At 44.8% G+C, this 13,233-nt stretch overlaps 1 protein-coding gene across 1 annotated transcript in view; it reads right to left on the bottom strand.

Moving 5' to 3' along the window:
• LOC119175034 (MFS-type transporter SLC18B1) overlaps positions 1–3,068 on the bottom strand; it is a 49,754-nt gene extending 46,686 nt beyond the window's left edge. Inside the window, exons 1-2 of the mRNA XM_037426208.2 lie at positions 2,938–3,068; positions 2,684–2,789 (exon numbers count right to left, since the gene is read on the bottom strand). The gene's annotated coding sequence lies outside the window, so the exon portion shown is untranslated. The remainder of the gene's footprint in view (positions 1–2,683; positions 2,790–2,937) is intronic.
• Positions 3,069–13,233: the final 10,165 nt, after the last annotated feature.

Raw genomic sequence — 13,233 nt, 5'->3', positions numbered from 1 at the left:
ATCGTGTTTCAGCGAGATGAATTCACGAATGGTGGCTCGTGTTTCCGTGACATGCCACGGAAACAATTTCTTGCCTCGGTGCGTGGCACGCGTCATCTGAGAACATTTGTCAAGCTTTGAATTCGGTTTGCGAAAACCACTATATTTATGTTTATAAAGCTTCGCAGTAGATCAATATTTTTTTACGAGAAATGTAATCGAGGACTGCTACATGCCATTATTGTGATATGGCCCATAACAAGAAAAGCGGCATAAGTGAGGTGTGGCCAGGTGACCAATCTTCCCGTGTGGGTATGACGCGTTAGCGATGCTGACAGTTCAAAATGTTTAGCTAAGTAAACCTTTATTTTGGCGAGATAACATAAATTTGACACTAAATCGAAACAATGAATCGATCTGGACTGACATTGGTACCCTAAAAACACTAACGACGTACTACGTGAACTTCAGCATCATATGCTATTATCATAAAAAATTTGTGTAATATCATCAGATATTACTAGAGCGAGACATAAGGTTCCTTTTTTATGTGTTTCATTGAACGCCAAATTTTCTGCACCCGACGTTGCGAAAAAGTCAATCTTTCCTGTTTCGGCGATATTGGCGCAACAAAATTCACACAAACTTTGTAATTTCGGGTATGCAGGCCTCTCAGAGGACAATACCAATTCCTACCGACTAGTGACTACGCAGGCCCGAGTATTCGCCGCCTAAATTCATGACAGTATGGCGATTGGTGTGTAAATGTGAAAGTATCGTCGCCGCCTGCCTCATGCTTTTGCGTGTTTTTTCAAGTGGCAGTGACAAAGAGTAATTTACTGATACGAAAAGAAAAAGACTCTTTTTTTCTGCTTACGGTCTCTTTTACCTTTTATGTTCTCTATAAGCACCACGTAAAAGTCTCAAAACCACCCCGCTCTGGTGGTCCAGTGGCTAAGGGCTGCTGACCCGCAGGTCGCGGGATCGGATTCCGGGGCTGTAGCGGCTGCATTTTTGATGCAAGCAAAAATGATGCAGGCTCATGTGCCCAGATTTGTGTGCACGTTAAGGAACCCCAGGTGGTCGAAATTTCCAGAGCCCTCCACTACGGTGTCTCTCGTAATCTCATTATGGTTTTGGGACACCTAACCATGCGTATTGATTTAAGTCTCGAAGCAAACAAATGCAAAACAAGAACTACCGTCCTGTTATTTTCGCGTTGCCATTACGCTGCTTTTTCTTGGGGATTTCCTGTGCTGACAAATGGACTTAAGTGCCTCCATTCTACACACAATTTGGATAAAGCATGACGTTTCTATATTGGGAACAAACACCGGACGAACAAAATGTTTCCCCATTCTTCTCTATGTGCCGCAAGGCGATCACCATCATAAAGAAATGAGGTAAAAAAAAAAACAGAAGAAACTTTCTCTGCAATGCCAGCTTTAACTGAAGCATCCACGCCTTGAAATCAGGTGTCCTGTTCTGTTTAACCTTTTTAGCTGTGGAAAGGTCGACGTCCAGATTACCTGGGCTACTTTATATCGGTAAGTTCTGCAGTGAAAAAAAAAACACTGAATGGCACCCAAAGAAAAAATCAGCAAAACGAAAAAAAGACCCAAAAAATTACTAATAGGACTCTGAAACCAGTTAAAATAACGTGTATATGTACCGTCGGCTTGCAGCAGTTAGCACTGTCATGAAATGTTCACACGCACACCTTTCTATTTCTACTCTCAGTATATGCACTGAAACATCATTTCATATATGTCAACCACTAGCTGTATATCACAAGCGCTTATCCAGTCCGGTCTCAACTAAGAAGTCTGTAATGAAGGTGTTCGCCTTTTTTTGAAGATGCATCTCTGGCGATGGTCTAAGTAATTCCTTGAATGTGAGGGGCCATCTGTCCGTTTCTTAATTTTTGTCTTTCATTTCCGTGCTTTACGCACTCCAGAAAGATATGGCGAATAGATTTTTTCGCATGACCACAGTGCCATTCTGTGGAGTTGGATCGATGTATTTTGTGCAGGAAACTGTGTATGCTCCTTCCAGTCAAAGTCTGTGGATTAACGTCTGTACGTGCCGTTGGAGATCTGTCGCTATTGAAAATTTTCTGTGCGGATCAACTTCAAAAAGTCGTGATTCCTTTGACTTACTCACTGCGCTACACATCCACCCTCCAATAATGTCTATCTATGTGAACTATATAAATACGCGTGATGCAAAACAATGTTCAAAAAGACTGTCTTCAAAGGCTCTGTGCAATTTGTTGGTATTGATGGCATTGGAACGAGAGCCCCCCTTAGGAAAACATTTAAAGCCGATATGAAGGATTGCACACGTAGGAAAATTCCAGCATTCAAAGCACTCGATGCCAAACATACATTTCGGCGGCCGACAAACTAGCCTACCATGAAGCTGTTCCATACGCTGACAAATGACGGAAAGAAGACAAATGCTATGCCGTGGCCACTCGGATTTACATTATAAATGAGGTCTCAACCTCCATCAACACTACGCTCACGCATCATTTACAAAGGGAGATTCTGCATGAATATGCTTCTTGAATTGGAGATGCAGTTGGATAAAAAAAATGTTCCGCACATTAGCTGTGGCTATTTATTGCACCTTAACTCCCGATCGCCAGCACGCGGCATTGTGTGCGTTCAGTAGTATTGCGTTGTCGAGTTAGTCCACTCACCTTCTGTTGCGTCCGTGGCAGAATAGCCGAGGCTCAGCTGCTCTTTCGTAAGCGGGAAAAAAATGGTTTCCCAGGTTGCCTCGCAGCGGTGCGCGGCAGCCGTCAACTGCGCGCCAGCAAGAAAAAAGAAAACGCGTAAGCGGGAAGCGCACGATCGGAAATCAGAAGCTGCTTGCCAACAGCCACTGAAACAGCTAACACGTGCGAAATTAAAGTAAAAAAAAAAACAACTAAGAACAGTAGACTATGCCTACCGCGGGGGATTGCTTGGATGCAAGGCACGCGGTTAGGTTGTATGGAGCTTAGGTAGCGTCAAACTGGCTGTCATTATGTGCGAACAATAAACGGAGGATTTGTGCCGAAAGTGGTTGTATACATGCACGTTGTCGAACAGCTGAAGTTTGCGAAGGCGGCGTTTGCGTCAGAGAGGCGAGGATTCTCGTCGAAAGTAGGAGAGAGGGTGAAGGGCACGACGCGTCTACGTAGCTGGCCTTTCATTTTATGTTTTCGTGCGTACGGAGTGTGCGACTATGACGGTCCGAATCCACATTAGCGTTTTTCATGAATTTCCGGAACCTGAAGGGCAACCGTTGAGCAGCACGGCTGACGGGGTTCTCTCTAGCGATGACGGCCTATTCAAACCCGAGTCTGACGCATTCGGTCATTATAGTCGACATAGACTTCAGATCTTGTGCTCCGCAATTTACTTGTGAGGTTTTTGTACACTCGCTTATTGCACATAACATTTGCATGTGAAGGTTATTGAGGTTTCGCTTATTTTGTACATTGTAGAGACAACTGTTCGAGTGTAACAATACTTCTTCTGCGTGAAAGAGACACAAACGGAAAGCAAGAAATCAACTATTAAGGCCCAGTGAAAACTCTACTGTTATAACTTCGCCATTGTTCACGTGGTAATGAAGTAAAAAATGATCAGTGGTTCATTATCACATTTCATGCTGAAACACCTCCAAACAATTTTCCAGAAATTGAATTTTAGCGTTTTTTCGTATCTTTTGCCACACTGGCACAACAGTTTTTCAACTTCACAATGACGAATTGACCATAAGTCAGGCTAGTTGGTTATTCACGACTAAAAAAATTATAACAACGCGAACAATGAACGCACATGCAGAGACAAATAGCGCTTGTTTGTCTTTGTGTGTTCCTCCGTCGTTTTTCACATTGTTATTTTACAGTTTTTCATCTTCGATACGTTAGGTCCTAGGCGCCTTCAGACGATAATGTACTTTATTTTTACTTATCAATAACTACGTAAGCTCTAGCAGACGCTTTAAAAAATCTGTGAGGTAACAATCTGTTTTTGCATGTTTTCTCGCTTTCCAAACGTTTTCTCTTGGAAAACGTCGTGCTTCTGGTATAGGAAAAGGGTAATACACCAATACGAGTAAAATAAGTTCTAATTTTAGGGTCCTTTGAAATATATTCACACTTCATATCTAATGAATCACAGCAGGAAATTATAAGTTTCCGAAAAACGTGAGAAAAATTTTCTCAGTTTTGTGAAATATCGGCTTGGCCCTCCGCGGTGGCCTAGTGGCTAAGGTACTCGGCTGCTGACCCGCAAGTCGTGGGATCGATTCCCGGGGCTGTGGCAGCTGCATTTTTGATGGAGGCGAAAATGCTGTAGGCCCGTGTGTTCACATTTGGGTGCACGTTAAAGTAGTCCAGGTAGTCGAAATTTCCAGAGCCCAACACTACTGCGTATCTCATAATCATATGGTGGTTTTGGGACGTTAAGCTCCACATATCAATCATGAAAATGTCGGCTTTTGACATCTTTTGAACGGACAGCTCTTGGATGAGCTTTTTTAGACCACACAGTAAGCGAAACCGGAACTCGCAGTGCGCAGAAAAAAAAGAGAAAGAATTGGAAATAGATGGAAGCATGACGTACCTGGAATAGTACGAAATTTTGCGTATTAAGTTTTTGCGCAGGTACGCTTGCGAAAACACTGCCTTGTGTGCTTGTTTGCTGCGAGATGCAGGAGTTTTCATTTGTCTTGTTTATGCAAATACATACGCAATTCAATGCGTGACTGTTTGACGCATGGTGACTACTGCTGTGCGGTACATGTGCACTTTCGTTTACGTGATGAAGCTGTTGTGTTTGGGACGTAAAGCTTCCGTGTACGGTAGTTATCATGCCCAGGGATATCTCCACCTATAGAACTTCGAGATTTATTTTGTTGTGTGCCTCCTCACTCGTCTTTTTGTCTCTTTGTAGCTTGTAGAATTCACAGAGCTGTCATTCACGATGGTTATGTGACGTACGACGCTGCACGTTGTCTTTAAACAAACCAAAGAAAAATAAACAACAAAGTGACATATTCGTCCTGCATAGAACATGAGGGAAACGCAGCCCACATAGCCAGTACTTGATGAGTTTACATAAAAAAAAAACTGTGTCGATATTCATCAAAGAATGTCACCGCTTAAACTAAATGTATTTGGGATATGGCTGCCTGTGCGCTTCACTCAGCAACTTCTTCACAGAAACACTGGTCCCATTGACAAGCCTTGCATACTGAGTGATGTGTCGCATTTTGTGTGTGCTTTGATTTCGTGTCGCTTGCCGATAGTATAATTTTGTTTTGCATCATAATCATTCGTTGTTACCTCCTAGGCCTACCGTCATGCAAACCTCTTCAGAATTCAGGATTTTATTGGCATGCTGTGGAGAGGTTGAAGTTTATATTACCTCGGCAACTTCATTTTTATAAGATTTAAAACAAAACAATGCCCAAAATGAACAAATAGCAGCTAAAACCACATATAGCACACTGAAACAATTAAGCTGAAAGAAAACGAAAATGTTGTTTGCAGATGTTCACATTGCAGTAATGCATCTACACGCACACATTTCTAGTTTATAAAACACCAGGTCTGTGCATAGAACATATTGTGTATGGAATACACAGTATATGAAATAACAAGTCATTCTCTATATAGCTGTTCATCCCAAACCCTCATCTACTTCTGCGTGCACTAAAATTTTTTTCAGTACACTCTTCGCCTTTTTTCAAAAGATGACCTTCTGACGTTTCTACCTTCTGGCTGGCCCCGCCGCGGTGGTCTAGTGGCTAAGGTACTCGGCTGCTGATCCGCAGGTCGCGGGATCTAATCCCTGCTGCGGCGGCTGCATTTCCGATGGAGGCGGAAATGTTGTACGCCCGTGTGCTCAGATTTGGGTGCAGGTTAAAGAACCCCAGGTGGTCGAAATTTCCGGAGCCCTCCACTACGGCTTCTCTCATAATCATATGGTGGTTTTGGGACGTTAAACCCCGCATATCAATCAATGTACCTTCTGGTTGGGGAAGTTAGTATGTCTTAGTATATTTAAGTTTCCACTGCCAAATAAACAGCTTGATATATGAACACCTCTTTTCTTGAAAAAAAAAAGAAAGAAAACTTCGGTGAGGGTATGACGCAAGATGACGAGAACATACCTTGTCTAGGACTCTGCAGGTAGTGGTTTAAGGTGTTCAAAGAGCAATTACGACGTCAGCACTAAATTCATGCCTCTTCTTCCGCAACAAACACGTAGATGTCACCGTACAATAGAGCTCGACAATCACATCCGCCGCATCGTCCATCCGGTCTTTATTAGGTACTAATCACGCGTTGTTCTTACCCGTTTGTGCCGCTTTGGAGACAGGTATCGCTCGCAAGCGTACTCGAGACCCTTTGTTTTGAGTCTTGCTGTGTGACCTGAGAGACCCTATGGATATTCCAAGTAGAGTGTGACCTTACCAATATCAGCAGCGAGTATCGCACACCTGACAAAAGACGACAGCAGGTGTGTTTAGGTATACAATTCCGCATAGCGAGACCTCTGGCGGCGAGGTCTCGCATCGCGATGTAGTGGGTCTACACCACTGTTGACCTCACGTTTGGCTAACGAGACAAGAAGAAATGCTATAAAAAACCGAAGAGCCTTTTTTATGACTGTTGCGTTTCTGATGTTGCACGCACGCAATACATAGATCACCAGGAGAAAACGAAAAAGCTAACGACGATTATAATACTGCCCATACTGCGAATTATGAACCCAGCTTCAGGTAGGGGCAAGGCCAACTGTGTTAAGAAAGTTTAGGATTTCCGCAGGGTATTGAACGCACCATTATTAATTTTTGTGAAGTATAACACCACCCGAAATGCCATTATTCGCCTTTGTGCGGATAAACGAGGTAGCCGCTATATATCTGCGAGGTATTTATTATGCCCATTTTCGTGACGCTGCCTGTGGCTGGTGACGATGAAGAAATATGGCAAAGCGTTCTGCAGTGATTTCTAAGCATCAAACCACACACTCGTCACGCAGTTAGCATTGTGTGATGATTGGTTGCTATTTACTCTTTTACCGCACTATATTACATAGGTTAACGTGGTTCCTTTACCGACATGACGGCTGTAGAGGGTCTTTTTGCAAATGAATTTCGAGCAGTGGTGTGCCCCTGTGGTAGAATACCAGATTGCTATGCAGAGGGCACTGGTTAAAATACTTTATTATCCTGGGTAGTTTTTTTTCTGAACTAGTGTGAGCGAGTCAGTATACTATCATCTTCGGGTACACGTGCAGTGAGGCATACAGATTCCTAAAATCAACTAGAGGGGACTCTGGTGCTGTGATCGTTCAGCGACCATGCAAAGGACGTGTAGTACACGGATTTGCCTAGTCTTCATATTTGCGGGTGGCGAATCGCACTTCTGGCTTCGTTTACCGCTTTGTTGCGGTTTTGTCTCGAAGGAGAGAATGAACCATTTTTAAACTTCGTGACCCGATTTGACATGGTAGGCCTCAAATATTAAGGTGGTTAGGCGCAAGTGCTGAACATTTGCTGATTGTTGTTTCGGGATAAAGCAGCCTCAATCCACGCGAAGCCAAAAGAAGCGTAAAGTAGGAAGACTAGACAAATCCTTGTACTACCCCTGATTCCGATGCTCGCTAAAGCACCGTGTGTGGCAGCTCCCACGGACGCTAGCGCCAGTTTCCTCCAGTGTATATAAATGAAACTTTATGCAGCGCGGCCCATACAAGAGAGGAGAAGCTGAGCAGCACTGTAGAAACGGTGCAACGCTTGTGTGGTTCGTTTCAGGTCTTTTGTATGAACTGTAATACACGTATACCCAGAAATGGTATTTTTTCTCATTCTATTTTTTTTAGTTCTATTGGTTACTTTTTCATGTCTACTGGTTACGCCAGCGCCGGTGCGGTGAAGCCGCTCAATGCAGGAACGGGTGGCCAAGAGCTACGCTATAAAAAAAGTAAACAGCTCTAGGAGATGCCAATTAGCACGCCTACATTCTACCACGTTTTCTTTTCGTGGGAAACACGTCATTGTATACAGAAATGACAAGAAAATGTTTCACTTCAACATGCAAAATGATAAGCACTGTCTTTAGGAAGCTTTTGCGACAAACACACTACAAATATATCATACGAAAAAGGGTGCATGCCATCAATCCTTGCTAAAGCTTTTCGATATGTGTATGCGCTTCTTCGTACGTTAGAATGTATTTCTCCTTCTAGAGAAGTATAATCAGCTACAAGGAGATTTTTTTGTTTCGAAACCATATAGTGGTTCACACAACCTGTAAGAAAATAAAAAATTGAAAAAAGAAAATAATAATGTAGTGTTCCGAAGGAAATAGCAAGATGCACTACGTTCGAGGAAGCTGTGCTTTATCAAAAGAGAATACTATATTTTATACGTTTTATATTCTTAGACTCGTAGACGAGCAGCACGTGTAACGTATAAAGGAAAGCAGTCGATAGATAAAAAGACTCCAGGGGCTTGTTGCTATGATGATTTGAAGGGGAAAAAAAATATCTGCGCGTCGAGTGAAACCGACCGATAGCATAGCAGTGTGCAGGCAGGTGTTTTCACTGCACATTGTAGGGTGCTGACAGAACGCTGTTTGACGAATCGCCCATGCGGGCGATGCTACAACTTTTGTAACTAGTCACTTGAGGTCACTTCACAACAAATAATATATTTTTATTAGCTGGAGGAAGGAAGGAGGAGGAAAGTTTAAGCGGAAAGACAGGGAGGTTAGCCAGTTCTTAGACCGGCTGGCTACCCTGTGCTGGGGAAAGGGGTGAGGGGAATGAAAGATGTTAAAAAGAAATGTTGCGAAGAGAGGGAGAAATTACAAAAAAAAAAAATTGCGATAGAGGAAAGGCAACATCAATGAGTATAAGACACTAAAGTCTGTCTCTGAGGCCAGTTGTCCGCAAAAAGCGCAGCAAAGCTTTCAAAGCCTTCTGGGCTGAGGATGGGCTCGGCCAATGACCCAGAATCGTTTGTTCCGACAAAGGCCGATTGTCTAGTCTATCCAGAGCTGCAGTGAGTTCTTGTCTTTGCACGTTGAAATAGGTGCACTCACATAGAAGGTGCGCGATGGTTTCTTCGCAAGTGCAGTAAGTGCATGTAGGAGAGCTGGCCATCCCGATGAGATAAGAGTATGCGTTCGTGAAAGCCACTCCAAGCCACAGGCGGCATAGAAGAGTCTCCTCAGCTCGAGATATCCTTGGGGGAAGACGAAGCTGCATATCGGGATCCAAGTTATGCAGGCGCGCGTTTGTGAAGTCTGTCGAGTTCCACTGTACCAGTGTGAGGTCACGTGCAAGCGAACGAAGTCTTGTAGCTGCGTCGGTTCTTGAGAACGGGATGGCTGTGTATTGGGTACCATCGTGTGCAGATCTAGCGGCCTCATCTGCGCGGTCATTGCCATATATACCGCAATGACCTGGTATCCACTGATACACTATGCTGTGCTTTTTTTCGGTTGCTTGGTGATGAAGAAGCCTTATTTCAGCTACTAACTGTTCATTAGGTCCATGGCGAAAGGGTGATATAAGACATTGAAGAGATGCCTTCGAGTCCGAGAAGATCGACCAAATTCCCGAAGGTTCTTTCACTATAAACTCCAGAGCTGCACGAATGGCTGCAAGTTCTGCAGCTGTCGATGACGTCAAATGCGATGTCATGAATTTAATTGTGATGTGCCTCGCGGGAATAACCACCGCCCCTGCAGAGCTTACTGATGACACCGAGCCATCCGTGTAAATGTGAAGGCGTCCGTTGTGCTTCTCTTGCAGGAAAAGTAATGTGGCCTGTTTCAGGGCTAGATGCGACGACGTTTTCTTATTTTGGATGCCAGGAATTGTAAGAAGGGCTTTGAGTGGGTGTAGGCACCATAATGGTATCGGCGGCTGTGCTGCATGCGTGAAGTGCAATGGAAGCACTGCGCAATGCTGAGCTACAGTTGCGCTGAACGCTGAGTGGGGCCTGGAAGTTCGAAGTGAGGCTAGGTGATGAGATGGAAGCCGAGCGAAATGTCTTATGTGCATTCTCAAAGCGTCTACGCGGATGTATGCGTTGACTGGATAATCACGCGCAATGATGACTGTCGCTGCTGTAGACGCGCCTCTCGGGAGACCAAGGCATATTCTCAGGGCTTGGGCTTGGATCGACTGGAGGACGCGCAAGTTTGTTCTTCGGATCCCGCAAAGCACGGGTAAGCTGTATCGCATATAACCGAGGAACAAAACAGTGTAGAGTTGGAGCATTGCTTTTACCGATGCACCCCACGTTTTTCCAGCAAGAAACCTCAGTACGTGGGTGATCATGGTGAGTTTAGTTTTCATATGGGCGATGTGAGGGCTCCAGGAGAGGTCGCGATCAACTATGACTCCGAGGAATCGGTGGGTCTTCACGTAGTTGATCGTGTGTCCGTTGATTTTAATAACATATGGGCTCATAAACTTATGCGTGAATGCTATAAGCGAGCATTTCTCTGATGACAGCTCTAGTCCCCGTTCTTCCAGGTACTTTGTCGCTATTTTTGCCGCTCTCTGAAGCCGGGCACGCAAATGAAGGCGTGTTACGCCTGACGCCCAGATGCAGATGTCATCTGCATATATTGATAGATGGACAGATTCTGGAAGTGCATCAACCAGGCCGAGTAGCGCTAGATTGAAAAGTGTGGGGCTAAGAACGCCGCCTTGAGGCACACCTCGGTGGTTGCAATGGTGCGTTGTTGTGCCATTCTCCGTCTGTACAAAGAAAGTTCTGCCTTTCAGATAGCTGTGGATCCATTGGTAAACCCGACCCCCTAATCCAACATTTTCCATGACATCCAGAATAGCTTCATGTGATACGTTATCGTATGCACCTTTCACGTCCAAGAACAACGCCGCAGATAAACGTTTCAGTCTTTTTTGATGCTGAACAGATGAGACCAGGTCTATAACGTTATCAATTGCGGACCTCCCACGCCGAAAGCCCGTCATAGCATGAGGGTATACCTCATGGTGCTCCAGGTACCACTCCAGGCGAGTCAAAATCATCCTCTCCATCACTTTCCCGAAACAGCTAGTAAGCGCGATGGGGCGATAAGAGGTCAAGTGCAGAGGAGATTTACCTGGTTTAAGCACAGGGACGAGGCGGCTGGATTTCCATGAATGAGGGATAAATCCGCTGCTCCACGAGTCGTTGTACACGGATAGAAGGGCCCGTCGAGCTGCTTCTCCGAGGTTGCAAAGAGCCATGTACGTGATCCCATCCGGACCAGGCGATGAAGATCGTTTGCATGCCGTCAAGGCCGCTTGTAGTTCCTCTAGAGAGAAAAAGGTGTCCATTCTTGAATCTCTGGAAACTGGAGCGTTTTCTAGGTGGCGCGTGGTGCACGCGGACGCATGACCGGCAACTTTCATGCAGAAATCTTCTGCTACTTCAATTTCGGTGCGTCCTTGGTGGAGAGAAAGACACTTGAAGGGGCGATGTTGATGTGGCGATGTTCGTAGGCCACGGACAATCCTCCATGTCTGCGTCAAAGGCTTGTGTGGATCCAAAGATTCGCACAGTTGTTTCCAGCGAAAGGATTGAAGTGAAATGATTCGCCGCTGAATTTTTTTCTGTAGGCGCCTTGCCTCCCTCAAGTCGTGAATGGACTTAGTGCGCCTATATCTTCTTTCTGCGCGACGACGGATTGCTCTGAGCCGTTCCAATTCCGCTTGATATTGACAATAATCTGAAGTATGTTGAATATGATAGGTCGCTTCTTGAGTAGCACCTCTAATCATATCCTCGAGGGTGTCAAGAGGAGGCGCTTTATTTTCTTGACACCTTTTTTCCGTCAGTGACCTGAACTTTGTCCAGTCGATGCGAGTCGAAGTGTCGTAGTTTGGCGATTTTTTCAGGCCCTTGATCTTCAAATAAGTTGGTATGTGGTCGCTTCCATGAGTTTCATAGTCTGCGAACCACTTGACCTTTCCATTTAGGCTTCGTGACACAAATGTCAAGTCAAGGCAGCTGCTGTATGTCGTTCCCCGTAAAAACGTTGGGCTTCCGTCGTTTACACAAAGCAGCTGCTGCTCCAGAGCAAAGGAGAATACTTGCCTTCCGCGACTGTCTGTCTTCTGACTTCCCCATAGTGGGTGGTGAGCGTTGAAATCTCCGGTGATGATCCATGGTCCAGGTGTGGCTGTTAACAGTGCACGTAGTCTTTCAGGTTCAAAACGGTTTGAAGGTGATATATATGCGCCTACAAGCGTGAAATTGAGGTCTCTACGTTTAACTGTCAAGCAGACATACTGGTTGTCATCGTGAGGTGCTACACGGTGCTCGATATAGGTAAGGTCGCATCTGATATATACAATGACTTTACTCTGTTCGTTGCAGGTAGCGGACTTGAAGGCTTCGTACCTGGATAGTCGTATTGCATTGTGTAGCCTTGGCTCACAGATAACAATAATTGGAAACTGGTTTTTGAACACAAATTGTCGTATATCAGAAATGCGGGGCTTGAGGCCTCGGGCATTCCACTGGAATATCGAAGCTCCTTTGACCTCTTTACGAAAGGCTTGCAGAGGCGGAGCCATGGTGCCTTTCCAGACTTGATGGCACCGGCTTCAGCGCATCCACTAACTGAAGTGCACTCTTTGCAGCCGGAATGTCAATGCTAGTGAGGAGCATACGAATGGTATTATTAGCTGGTATTTTCTTGCAGCTATTAGACGTAAACAAATCAAGATATTGTCACCTAAGTCCGACACGTATGAGAATTCAAGCATTATCAAGTTGGTACGCATTCATCTTGATTTTAACAGCGCACTCAAGGACCGGGGCTACAAAACGAAGGCGCGTAACACAGGCGCTGACTCGAAAGCTAAGTTTATTAAGAAGAAACTTAGAAACAATAAAAAAGTGAAAAACAGAACATAAAACAGATAGTATACACGGGCATGCAGTGCTTAGGTGTTGATACTTCGCGTCGCTTAGCGTGATGAATGGTAAACTGATACAGTTTTCTTTTTTTCTTTTCATGTGAAACGCTTCGGTGACTTCTCTTGCATCTGTTGTTGACGACGCCGCAGAATTGTGGTGTCGGCGACGAATGGAGTGTAACCGCTTTGTTTAGAATGGGCAGCGAGTGAAAAATGTTTCCTGCTCCATAGTGAACGTTCATATGCTCCCTAATGCGGATGTTGACACATCTTCCGCTCTGTTCAAAGCATGATT

The sequence above is a fragment of the Rhipicephalus microplus genome, chromosome 5, assembly GCF_043290135.1.
Source record: "Rhipicephalus microplus isolate Deutch F79 chromosome 5, USDA_Rmic, whole genome shotgun sequence".
Taxonomy (NCBI): domain Eukaryota; kingdom Metazoa; phylum Arthropoda; class Arachnida; order Ixodida; family Ixodidae; genus Rhipicephalus; species Rhipicephalus microplus.
This window is presented reverse-complemented; position numbering and strand designations above follow the sequence as displayed.